The sequence below is a fragment of the Oncorhynchus mykiss genome, unplaced genomic scaffold (assembly GCF_013265735.2).
Source record: "Oncorhynchus mykiss isolate Arlee unplaced genomic scaffold, USDA_OmykA_1.1 un_scaffold_121, whole genome shotgun sequence".
NCBI classification, from domain to species: Eukaryota; Metazoa; Chordata; class Actinopteri; order Salmoniformes; family Salmonidae; genus Oncorhynchus; species Oncorhynchus mykiss.
The window spans coordinates 59,757-72,500 of record NW_023493662.1 but is presented as its reverse complement, the minus strand read 5'-3'; the positions used below and the strand labels follow the sequence as shown (position 1 = coordinate 72,500).

At 42.6% G+C, this 12,744-nt stretch overlaps 1 protein-coding gene across 1 annotated transcript in view; it reads left to right on the top strand.

The window, feature by feature from the left end:
• LOC110516932 (E3 ubiquitin/ISG15 ligase TRIM25-like) overlaps positions 1–12,744 on the top strand; it is a 538,607-nt gene that overhangs the window by 511,322 nt on the left and 14,541 nt on the right. The window lies entirely within an intron of this gene.

Genomic DNA, 12,744 nt, shown 5'->3' with positions numbered 1-12,744 from the left:
CTGTCCATCCAGACAGATTCACCAACTACAGTCAGGTTCTGTGTAGAGAGGGTCTGTCTGGATGCTGTTACTGGGAGGTTGAGAGGACTAGTGGTGTTGTTACAGCAGTCTCAAATAAAGACATCAGCAGAACAGGTAATGATGGTGCATTTGGAGACAATAACAAGTCCTGGAGTTTCCAGTGCTCTAGTGATGGTTATTGGTTCAGACACAATAATGTTGAGACTAAAGTATCAGGCCCTCAGTCCTCCAGAGTAGGAGTTTACCTGGATCACAAGGCAGGTACTCTGTCCTTCTACAGTGTCTCTGACACAATGACCCTCCTCCACAGAGTCCAGACCACGTTCACTCAGCCCCTCTATCCTGGGTTTTGGCTCTATGTAGGAGGTACTGCTGAGCTGGTTAAACTGTAGTAGGGTCCACATAGATACTAGTCATGCTGGTGTAGTCTATAGCTGAGCTGGTTAAACTGTAGTAGGGTCCACATAGATACTAGTCATGCTGGTGTAGTCTATAGCTGAGCTGGTTAAACTGTAGTAGGGTCCACATAGATACTAGTCATGCTGGTGTAGTCTATAGCTGAGCTGGTTAAACTGTAGTAGGGTCCACATAGATACTAGTCATGCTGGTGTAGTCTATAGCTGAGCTGGTTAAACTGTAGTAGGGTCCACATAGATACTAGTCATGCTGGTGTAGTCTATAGCTGAGCTGGTTAAACTGTAGTAGGGTCCACATAGATACTAGTCATGCTGGTGTAGTCTATAGCTGAGCTGGTTAAACTGTAGTAGGGTCCACATAGATACTAGTCATGCTGGTGTAGTCTATAGCTGAGCTGGTTAAACTGTAGTAGGGTCCACATAGATACTAGTCATGCTGGTGTAGTCTATAGCTGAGCTGGTTAAACTGTAGTAGGGTCCACATAGATACTAGTCATGCTGGTGTAGTCTATAGCTGAGCTGGTTAAACTGTAGTAGGGTCCACATAGATACTAGTCATGCTGGTGTAGTCTATAGCTGAGCTGGTTAAACTGTAGTAGGGTCCACATAGATACTAGTCATGCTGGTGTAGTCTATAGCTGAGCTGTTTAAACTGTAAACTGATTTGTTATTAATTAAAATTCAATACAATGTTTTAATCTTGTACATTTCCATGAATCATGATGTCTGGTGTTGATGTATATTGGTTGTCATTCAGAACCATTGATATGTTTTCTCAGTTGGTTCTCTGTCTCTATGTAATTCTCCTCAGTATCATTGATCAGCTTGTTGGCTCGGTCCTAATTGATGTGTTCTCTGTCACCTGGAGCTGCATGGAAAATGGTCCAGGAACTAAAGGACAATTCAGGACTAGTCAGCCCACTACAAGCTGGTATCACTTACTTTCTACTAAACTATATGGTCTGGTTTCCCAGACACAGATGAATCCTAGTCCTGGACTAAACAGTATGTTCAATGTAGATGTCCAGGAAACCGGCCCTAAATGTGTCATCTTTCATCCTCCCATACTGCTCAGTTCAGCAACATTAAACCTGTCCAGCAGGTGGTGCTGTTGACCAAACAATAAAACCAGCAGATATCTTGACTTGCCACTCAGTATATCAGTAATGTTCAGAATAGTACTTTAATATCATTGGAGATTGATGGTCTTTTTAATCCACTATCCAGAGTCAGGAACAGATGAAGTTAGGTCTGCTACTGTTCAGTGATTAAATATGATTTATGGTGATGGGAAATAATAAAAAACACTCAACTTCATCTAGTAATAGTTTTCCTTTGTTATTTATTCCAAGGTGTGTCTTTAACTTGTAAATGTATTGTGTGGAGGTGAGCTAGTGGTGTGGCTGATAGAATAGAATGAAAAGGGAGGAGGGGAGGAAGAGGGGAGGAGTGAAGGGCTGTTCAAGAAACCAGATGAGGAAGAGGAAGATGTTCAGGGGAATTACTGTCTCTGTTCCAAATGGTTCCCTATTCCCTACGAAGTGCACTACGGTGCTTCTGACCAGGTCTAAAGTAGTGTTCTACATAGGGAATAGGGTGCAGATTGATTACAATATCATGCTTTAGTGTTTGGCACAACAATATATTAGATCTCCACCCCCCCACTTCCTGTCTGTCATCCCCCAGTTCTGTTAAGACTTCCTCTCATTGAACTGGGCCTCATTCTAAATGGTCACTTTGTATTGATAGTCCATACTGGTCTTTACTATGGTTCTATATACAGTATCTGTATTGATAGTCCATACTGGTCTTTACTATGGTTCTATATACAGTACCTGTATTGATAGTCCATACTGGTCTTTACTATGGTTCTACATACAGTACCTGTATTGATAGTCCATACTGGTCTTTACTATGGTTCTACATACAGTATCTGTATTGATAGTCCATACTGGTCTTTACTATGGTTCTACATACAGTACCTGTATTGATAGTCCATACTGGTCTTTACTATGGTTCTACATACAGTATCTGTATTGGTAGTCCATACTGGTCTTTACTCTGGTTCTACATACAGTACCTGTATTGATAGTCCATACTGGTCTTTACTCTGGTTCTACATACGGTACCTGTATAGATTTTCATACCAGTGTTTAAACCTACAATATGGCCTTATAAATCAGTGTATATCAGTGTTTAAACCTACGCAAGGTAGATGACCACCAGCCAACAGCGCTGTAGAGATCACAATGATGTGTTAGACGTTTCTGATTTGTAAAGAACCTGAGGGCTGCTTGATACACTGAATCAAGTGCTCTCAGGGTCTTGGCTGAGGCCTGCATATATATAACATCACTAAAATCTAAAACCGCCAGTAATGTACATTATACCAGCTCCTTCCTGGCCTGCAGAGAAAAACAAGCCTCATGCCAGTAATGTACATCATACCAGCTCCTTCCTGGCCTCCAGAGAAAAACAAGCCTGATGCCAGTAATGTACATCATACCAGCTCCTTCCTGGCCTCCAGAGAAAAACAAGCCTGATGCCAGTAATGTACATCGTACCAGCTCCTTCCTGGTCTCCAGAGAAAATCAAGCCCGATGCCAGTAATGTACATCATACCAGCTCCTTCCTGGCCTCCAGAGAAATACAAGCCTGATGCCAGTAATGTACATCATACCAGCTCCTTCCTGGCCTCCAGAGAAAAACAAGCCTGATGCCAGTAATGTGCATCATACCAGCTCCTTCCTGGCCTCCAGAGAAAAACAAGCCTGATGCCAGTAATGTACATCATACCAGCTCCTTCCTGGCCTCCAGAGAAAAACAAGCCTGATGCCAGTAATGTACATCGTACCAGCTCCTTCCTGGTCTCCAGAGAAAATCAAGCCCGATGCCAGTAATGTACATCATACCAGCTCCTTCCTGGCCTCCAGAGAAATACAAGCCTGATGCCAGTAATGTACATCATACCAGCTCCTTCCTGGCCTCCAGAGAACAACAAGCCTGATGCCAGTAATGTACATCATACCAGCTCCTTCCTGGCCTCCTTATGCCAGTAATGTACATCATACCAGCTCCTTCCTGGCATCCAGAGAAAAACAAGCCTCATGCCAGTAATGTACATCGTACCAGCTCCTTCCTGGCCTCCAGAGAAAAACAAGCCTGATGCCAGTAATGTACATCATACCAGCTCCTTCCTGGCCTCCAGAGAAAAACCAGCCTGATGCCAGTAATGTACATCATACCAGCTCCTTCATGGCCTCCAGAGAAAAACAAGCTTGATGCCAGTAATGTACATCATACCAGCTCCTTCCTGGCCTCCAGAGAAAAACAAACCTGATGCCAGTAATGTACATCATACCAGCTCCTTCCTGGCCTCCAGAGAAAAACAAGCCTGATGCCACTAATGTACATCATACCAGCTCCTTCCTGGCCTCCAGAGAACAACAAGCCTGATGCCAGTAATGTACATCATACCAGCTCCTTCCTGGCCTCCAGAGAAAAACAAGCCTGATGCCAGTAATGTACATCATACCAGCTCCTTCCTGGCCTCCAGAGAAACACAAGCCTGATGCCAGTAATGTACATCATACCAGCTCCTTCCTGGCCTCCAGAGAAAAACAAGCCTCATGCCGGTAATAAAAACCTATTTTCAGCTTGAGCTTCCTGATCAAGTTCTCCACATGAACAGTGAAGCTCAGCTTGTCATCAACCCACTCACCCAAATAGTTGTACACTTTGACTTGCTGTATAGTATGTCCAGCCATTGTAGCAATGACATGATTAGTAACATGCCTGGCATCTGAAATTCAGAACCAGCTTCAAATCATTCAGATTCAGTTGTATGATGTTAAATGCTCTTTGGGCATTTTCAAAAGATAAAGATAACCTACTACCACTTGAATACAGAACAGTATCATCTGCATAAAAATGAACATCCACTGTTTCATTAAGATCCCCAGTGTTGTTGATATACAAAAGGAACAACATTGGTCCCAAAATAGAACCTTGCGGGACACCTGAGCACACCTCTATGGACTCAGATTTACAACCATCCACCATTACACATTGTGTATGATTTGATTGGTTAATAAATTACCTAATCTAGATCATGACCTGTAATTACACAACATTTTAACCTTTACACTAACACAGCATGGTCCACGGTGTCAAAAGCCTTTGACAAATCAATAAAGACAGACACACTTCTTTTCAAGAGCACAGTGGATGTCATGTAAAACCCTCCATGTTGCTGAAACAGTGCTGTGGCCAGACCTAAAGCCTGACTGCATCCATGTAAAACCCTCCATGTTGCTGAAACAGTGCTGTGGCCAGACCTAAAGCCTGACTGCATCCATGTAAAACCCTCCATGTTGCTGAAACAGTGCTGTGTCCAGACCTAAAGCCTGACTGCATCCATGTAAAACCCTCCATGTTGCTGAAACAGTGCTGTGGCCAGACCTAAAGCCTGACTGCATCCATGTAAAACCGTCCATGTTGCTGAAACAGTGCTGTGGCCAGACCTAAAGCCTGACTGCATTAAAGAAGTTGTTTTCTCTGAGGCCTTCAGCTGCCTACTAACTAAGGACTCCAGGACTCCAGGACCTACTAACTAAGGACTCCAGGACTCCAGAACCTACTAACGAAGGACTCCAGGACTCCAGGACCTACTAACGAAGGACTCCAGGACTCCAGGACCTACTAACGAAGGACTCCAGGACCTACTAATTAAGGACTCCAGGACCTACTAACTAAGGACTCCAGGACCTACTAACTAAGGACTCCAGGACCTACTAACGAAGGACTCCAGGACCTACTAACGAAGGACTCCAGGACCTACTAACGAAGGACTCCAGGACCTACTAACTAAGGACTCCAGGACCTACTAACTAAGGACTCCAGGACTCCAGGACCTTCTAACTAAGGACTCCAGGACCTTCTAACTAAGGACTCCAGGACCTACTAACTAAGGACTCCAGGACCTTCTAACTAAGGACTCCAGGACTCCAGGACCTTCTAACTAAGGACTCCAGGACCTTCTAACTAAGGACTCCAGGACCTACTAAGGACTCCAGGACCTTCTAACTAAGGACTCCAGGACCTTCTAACTAAGGACTCCAGGACCTACTAACTAAGGACTCCAGGACTCCAGGACCTACTAACTAAGGACTCCAGGACTCCAGGACCTTTGACAGAACAGACGGTTTTGATACACTTTTGATATGGGTCGATAGTTGTCAAGCAGCGAAGGATCTCCACCTTTCAGGAGAGGCAGTACAAAAGCAGATTTCCATAACTTGGGGATTTCCTGAACGTCAAGCGTGAGGTTAGAAATATAGGGGGGAGCAATGATGTCAGCAGCAGGTGTAGGAAGCAGGGGTCTAGTTCATCAGGGACAGGGGATTCTGTTCTATCAATTTATTTCAGGGCTTTACACACTTCTGAAACAGAAGGATGAGAAGGAGAACCTGGTGAAGGAGAGCACAGGGGTGTCAGGGATGAGAAGGATAACCTGGTGAAAGAGAGCCTGGTGAAGGAGAGCACAGGGGTGTCAGGGATGAGAAGGTAAATTCATAGGGGGCTCATTTAGACCTTTTCAAATAAACTGCCTGCATCTATAAAATGCTGATTCAATGCCTTCAGAATGGAGGTTCTCTCAGTTACTACCTTGTGTCGACCAACAATAGTTTGGGAAGCTGTGAATCTTCTTTTCACTCCAAACCTTTCACTACTTGTCAGAATGTGGAGGGATTATTTAAATGATCTGAAGTAGATTTCAGGTAGTGGTCTGCTTTCACTTTTCAGATCAAAGCCACACCCATATTTCAGACGTTTAAAAGCCATCCAATCATCTGCTGAACCAGACCCTCTTGCTTTATCCCACATAGCATTTAGTTCCCTTATGATTGTAGTACGTTCCTCAGTAAACCAGGGATTCTCTCTGCCCTTCATCCTGAATTTATTTAAAGGGGCCTATTGCGTACATCCTGGAAAGCATTGTGGAAGTTAGAAAAGGCTAATTCAACATCAGGGATTAATTCCATTCTATTCCATTTCATTCTGGAAACATCATGTAAAAAACCTGGAATATCAAACAGCTTCTGGTTTCTTTTCGTAATGACACGTGGAGGATGTTTAGGAATTTGACCATCTCTCACACAGACAATAGCACAGTGATCACTTATGTCATTTGCATAAATACCAGAAGCATTAAAACAAAATCAATCAAAGAGGATTTCAGAGGAGACTTTATATTCAACCTCGTTACACTGTTGACAATCTGAGTGAGATTATAGGTATTGTATAGAATTTAGAGTTGATCAGAGCTAGATGTTAACCAGTCCTGATTCAGATCACCTATCAGGACAAACTCAACCATATTTAAACAGGAGCAGATGGTCTATAACAACAAGATACAACCATATTTAAACAGGAGTAGATGGTCTATAACAACAAGATACAACCATATTTAAACAGGAGTAGATGGTCTATAACAACAAGATACAACCATATTTAAACAGGAGCAGATGGTCCATAACAACAAGATACAACCATATTTAAACAGGAGCCAAGGTTAAGGTTCAAACACAGATATTCAACTTGCTGAGGTTGAGTAGAAGTCAGACCGCTGAGAACTTGTGTTTTACGTAAACAGCAACACCACCACCCTTAGATTGACCACCTGCACCAAAAACATTCTAACTATTGTTGCCAATATTTTTGTCTTTAATAGATTTTTGGAGCCAGGTTTCAGAAAGCATAAACACATCAGGTTGGTGTTGGGGAATAATCAGAATTGGGTGGTAACATAGGTAAGATGTTTTATATTAATCATATGCTTATGAGTTATTTCTCATAAGAATGTATTTTGTTGTACTATAGTGGTGGCCATTGGCAGTTATCTGGTCTATGTAAAGACTAAGTTGCATAGGCCGCAGAGAGGGGAGAGGTCAAGGTGTCATCATGTGTAAACATATCTTTTGCTCCACTGTGTCTGTGTGCCAGTCACTCCCTACTTTTCCCATCGGGGAGAGGAGGATGGCAGTGTCTGGAATCATTCTATGCTCCCCGTGAGCTTGTCCAGGATTGGTTGTATTTAGAATTGGTTGTATCTAAATGACAATTTGATATATGCCTGTTGATATGGAGGATTGGTTTATGGTTCTGGGTTTTAGTAAGGAGACAAAGCTGAACAATTTATTATGTCTATGCTGTCTGACTATGTGTGTTCTTTGCTATTAAAGGATCTCAGTTGCAATGTAGGGGGGCTCTCAGAGAATTCATTGATAGACACTGAATTGATCTGAGAGTCACAGGGTTGTGATAGAGCTCATATAATTAAAGATGGACTTTGATAACTAACTCTGACTTGTGTTGTGGTTTGCGCTCATGATTTGGTAAATACAGGAAATTTCCACGACATTGGGCAGGTTTTATCCACATAATCATACTTCAGCAGCAGACTTATTACATTCACATGCAGAAACTTCAGGCCGCTCTGACTACTTCATTGGACAGGGGGAAGAATGTCAGGACCTGGGTCAGATTGCACATTTCCAGACAGTAGAAGCAGCAAGATAATGGCCAGTCTAGATGGAGGGTTCCAACATGTGGATTTATAGACAGCACTTGAAGGACAATCCATAGTCACCAGAATCTTTAACGCCACAACATTCAGGAGATGTGGAAAGTCCAGAGACACGGTTCAGTACCAAGAAAACAGTCCTGACATGTCAGAGCAAGAGTCCCATTTCTCCCATGTTGTTTGGGAGAAATGTGCATAGATCTCACGTGCAAGCGTGTGGTTTCTCCCAAAACTCGAGGGAGAAACAGTCACATATTTCCTCATTCACAGAGCAACGGGCTCTAAAAGTATCTCCAACATTGTGAAAGCCAAGGATAGACAGCAGCAACATGAACAGCAGCAACATGAACAACAGCAACATGATCAGTGTCGTGGTGAATCATTTCAAAATATAACACTTACAAGAACTTGTGAATTCAATATAGGCTTTTAATACAAACATATCAGGCTAGATGGTCCGTGGAACACACCCTTTCCCAGCACTGGCTCTGTCTTTATACACACACAGTATATGAGTCCATTCCATATGTTAATGAAGTTACTTCCCTCAGGTCATCGGTCACCATTATCTTTCAGTCCAGACTTCCTGCTTGTTCATGCCTAATAACGCCTGAATCCGCTCTTGATTAGATTACAATGGTGGCAGGACCCTCTCGTGTCCTAAAATTAATATATGTCTATCTTACCCTAAGCACTTATGGCCTTTAACCTAAGCACTTATGTCCTTTACCTCTCTATCTAATCTTTATAATGGTGTCCTGCTCTTTCCATAATAGATAATATTTTTAAGTGTCACCTCCTCCTCTTTGCCCTAAGCCCTTATGCACAGTAAAGCACGTATGGCTTCGGCCATTATACTTATGTCTGTTTAATCTTTGGTTTCCTGTCCGCTTTCTGTTTGTGGTCTAATGTACACCTATCTTTGCTCAATAGTGTCATATCTGTCTCTATATGTAACAATAACTACAACAGCACTCAGAGACACAGGTCCTTACAGCCTCCAGACCTAGACTGTAGACCATCACATGAAGCACCCAGAGACACAGGTCCTTACAGCCTCCAGACCCAGACTGTAGACCCTCACATGAAGCACCCAGAGACACAGGTCCTTACAGCCTCCAGACCCAGACTGTAGACAATCACATGAAGCACCCAGAGACACAGGTCCTTACAGCCTCCAGACCCAGAATGTAGACCATCACATGAAGCACCCAGAGACACAGGTCCTTACAGCCTCCAGACCCAGACTGTAGACCATCACATGAAGCACCCAGAGACACAGGTCCTTACAGCCTCCAGGCCCAGACTGTATACCATCACATGAAGCACTCAGAGACACAGGTCCTTACAGAGCAGGAAGAAACACGACTGGATCTCACAGGATCCATTCACTCCTTCCCACAAGGGGGGGTAGGTTTATGACAGTCATAAATACCTCTTTCCCCCTTTTTCCTCTCTCTACCCTATTGATGTTACATTTGCAAATCCCTTGGTTAACATAGAGATTCTGGGAACATCAGAAGGTGGAGGGAAATGAACTATATTCTGGCAATCCGAACAATTGAACATATGCGTTGGTACTTAATGAATATGATGTCAGTTCGGTTGTCATCTGAGACATTCTCATCAATGAGAAGATGACATAAACTCTACAGTGGAAAGTCTACACATCAGAGTTATCGGATTCACATGGAATTAATGTTCAATTTAAATGTTTGAATATTAAATTATTCGTGATGGGATGAAATGTTATTCTAGCTTCTAAAATGTGAGATTTGGGTTTTCATAAGAATAGGGCTGCTCAATCAGTGGCCCACCCCTGTGGATGGGCTATAAAACTTTTCAAACACGCCCTCCTCTCCCTTCCTATATAAGCCCTTGACGACTATATAACCTCCTGTTCCAAAGATGTGAGGACGACGGTCCTATGTCAGAATGGTTCAGATAATAACTACAGAACGAAGCCAACATCAGCGTGAGCTTTGGTTGCAAATGGTATGAACTTTGAACTCTTATTCACTACAGAAGTGATACCTCCTAGCCGTTGAGTTAGCAACAGTAGCAGCAAACGCAGGTTAGGAAGGAACAGACAGAGTATCCCGTCTACCACACAACGACGTTACTACAACGTATTCAATTTACCAGCAGAGACATTCTTCAAAGGACACAGGACTCGGTTGGGCAACACGGTCTTCCATCTACCACCAACCTACCGAAGCGCAGCTCAGAGTAAATATTTATTGCATTTTCCTTTTCCAAATGGGCGGGAATTTAGAATGGATCAGATGCTGTATTTACGATAGCACAGCTTCTCCCTGTGTCCCTCAGTCTTCCCGCTCTTTCACTCAAACCCAGCCCCCCCGTTCTTTGTGTAACCAGCTGTCATATCTGTTCCGCCCACTAGGGACATTTTCCTTTATGACCTAATATGTAATCAAGGTATGATTCATTGTGTGTATGTGTGATTAGTTAGGTATTTAGTAAATAAATAATTAAACCCAATTTTGTATTGCTGATTCAAATTGTTAACCAGGGTTCATGCAGATAACCAAGAATTAACAACTTTCAGATGAGACTGAATTAAGATGACGATTGATATTGACTGCTATTGATGTAAAATATTACTAGGTCTTTAAGAGTTTATTCGGAAGATAACAGCTCTATAAATATTATTTTGTGGTGCCCGACTCTCTAGTTAATTACATTTACATGATTAGCTCAATCAGGTAATATTAATTACGGAGAAATCATTTTATAGAATAGCATGTCATATCACTTAATCCGGCATAGCCTAAGACACGACAAGTTGATTAAGGACAGTGACATCAGAGCTATATACAATATAGGATATAAAAGATGGCATGTATAGAGGGGTTGAACTCTGTATATGGCTCAGAGGGAGGTCAATCACTTTGTACCTTGACCTTAACACTGATAGCAGCAACAACAACCACAACAGAGAAGTTGGCTGTGTCGACAGACAGACAGACAGACAGACAGACAGACAGACAGACAGACAGACAGACAGACAGACAGACAGACAGACAGACAGACAGACAGACAGACAGACAGACAGACAGGCAGACAGACAGTTTACTATGACTGGATGAAGGGATGCAGTGTTGAATGCTTCCTTTAGGTCTCCTGGTCTCTTGGGATATAAACTGTGAATACAGAGAGAGAGTCCTAACCATTCAATCAATGTACACAACACAGTCATCATTAACACCATACTGAGTGGAGACTCTTACAATATAATACATTATAATATAATGACTATAATAGAATAAGGGTTTTGACATGAAAGCACAGCCAGATGGACTTTTTAGTCATTTAGCAGAAGTTCTTATCCAGAGCAACTTGCAGGAACAATTATGGTTCAGTGTCTTGTTCAATGGAACATAGACAGACAGAGGTTTCACCTAGTCAGCTCAGGGATTCAAACCAGCGACCTTTCAGTTACTGTCCCTAAACCACAAGGGAACATAGACAGAGGTTTCACCTAGTCCGCTCAGGGATTCAAACCAGCGACCTTTCAATTACTGTCCCTAAACCACAAGGGAACATAGACAGAGGTTTCACCTAGTCAGATCAGGGATTCAAACCAGCGACCTTTCAGTTACTGTCTCTATGCTCTAAACCACAAGGGAACATAGACAGACAGTCTCTAAACCACTAGGATTCCTGTCACCTTGACAGTGTGTCTCTGTACCTCTCAGTCTCTAAACCACTAGGATACCTGTCACCTTGACAGTGTGTCTCTGTACCTCTCAGTCTCTAAACCACTAGGATACCTGTCACCTTGACAGTGTGTCTCTCTACCTCTCAGCCTCTGAAGACACCCAGCCATGATCGTTTAGAGAATGAATGGACCAAGGCACAGCGTGACCACATGTTTAATGAAAATTAAACTCACCAAAACTGTGACACGTGAAGCCAATGTTGTGCTCACTATACATAAACAAGATCCCACACAAAAAAGGCTGCCTAAATATGATCCCCAATCAGAGACAACGATAGACAGCTGCCTCTGATTCGGAACCATACCAGGCCAACATAGAAATGCAAAAAACTAGAACTATGTTCATAACCCCGTCCACCTATAAGATGTGGGGGATCTGTGTGACTAAGAAGAGACGCAAAGAACTCTGATAGTAAAACGTCTTCTCTTTTTAGTCCTAGATATGTCTCTAACCCTGATCCTAGACCTGTCAGTAATAACCACACTGTAATGTAAAGTGTTCCATTCTAGGGTTACTGCTGAATGTAGTACCTCTAACCCTGACCCTAGACCTGTCAGTAATAACCACACTGTAATGTAAAGTGTTCCATTCTAGGGTTACTGCTGAATGTAGTACCTCTAACCCTGACCCTAGACCTGTCAGTAATAACCACACTGTAATGTAAAGTGTTCCATTCTAGGGTTACTGCTGAATGTAGTACCTCTAACCCTGACCCTAGACCTGTCAGTAATAACCACACTGTAATGTAAAGTATTACCTCATTCTCAATGATCAGTCTGTACATACAGTATTCATTTCACCTACAGTACATTGTATCCATTTCAAGTCCCCCCTCCCCCCATTGTAGCTAATTATCTACAACACATTGTACAGTTTTACAACCACGTATGAGTTATTATGGACGCTTATAGTTAGTATCACAGCACATCAGTTTAAGACTTTACAACATTCATTAAAAGCATTTTAGATATGTACTTCA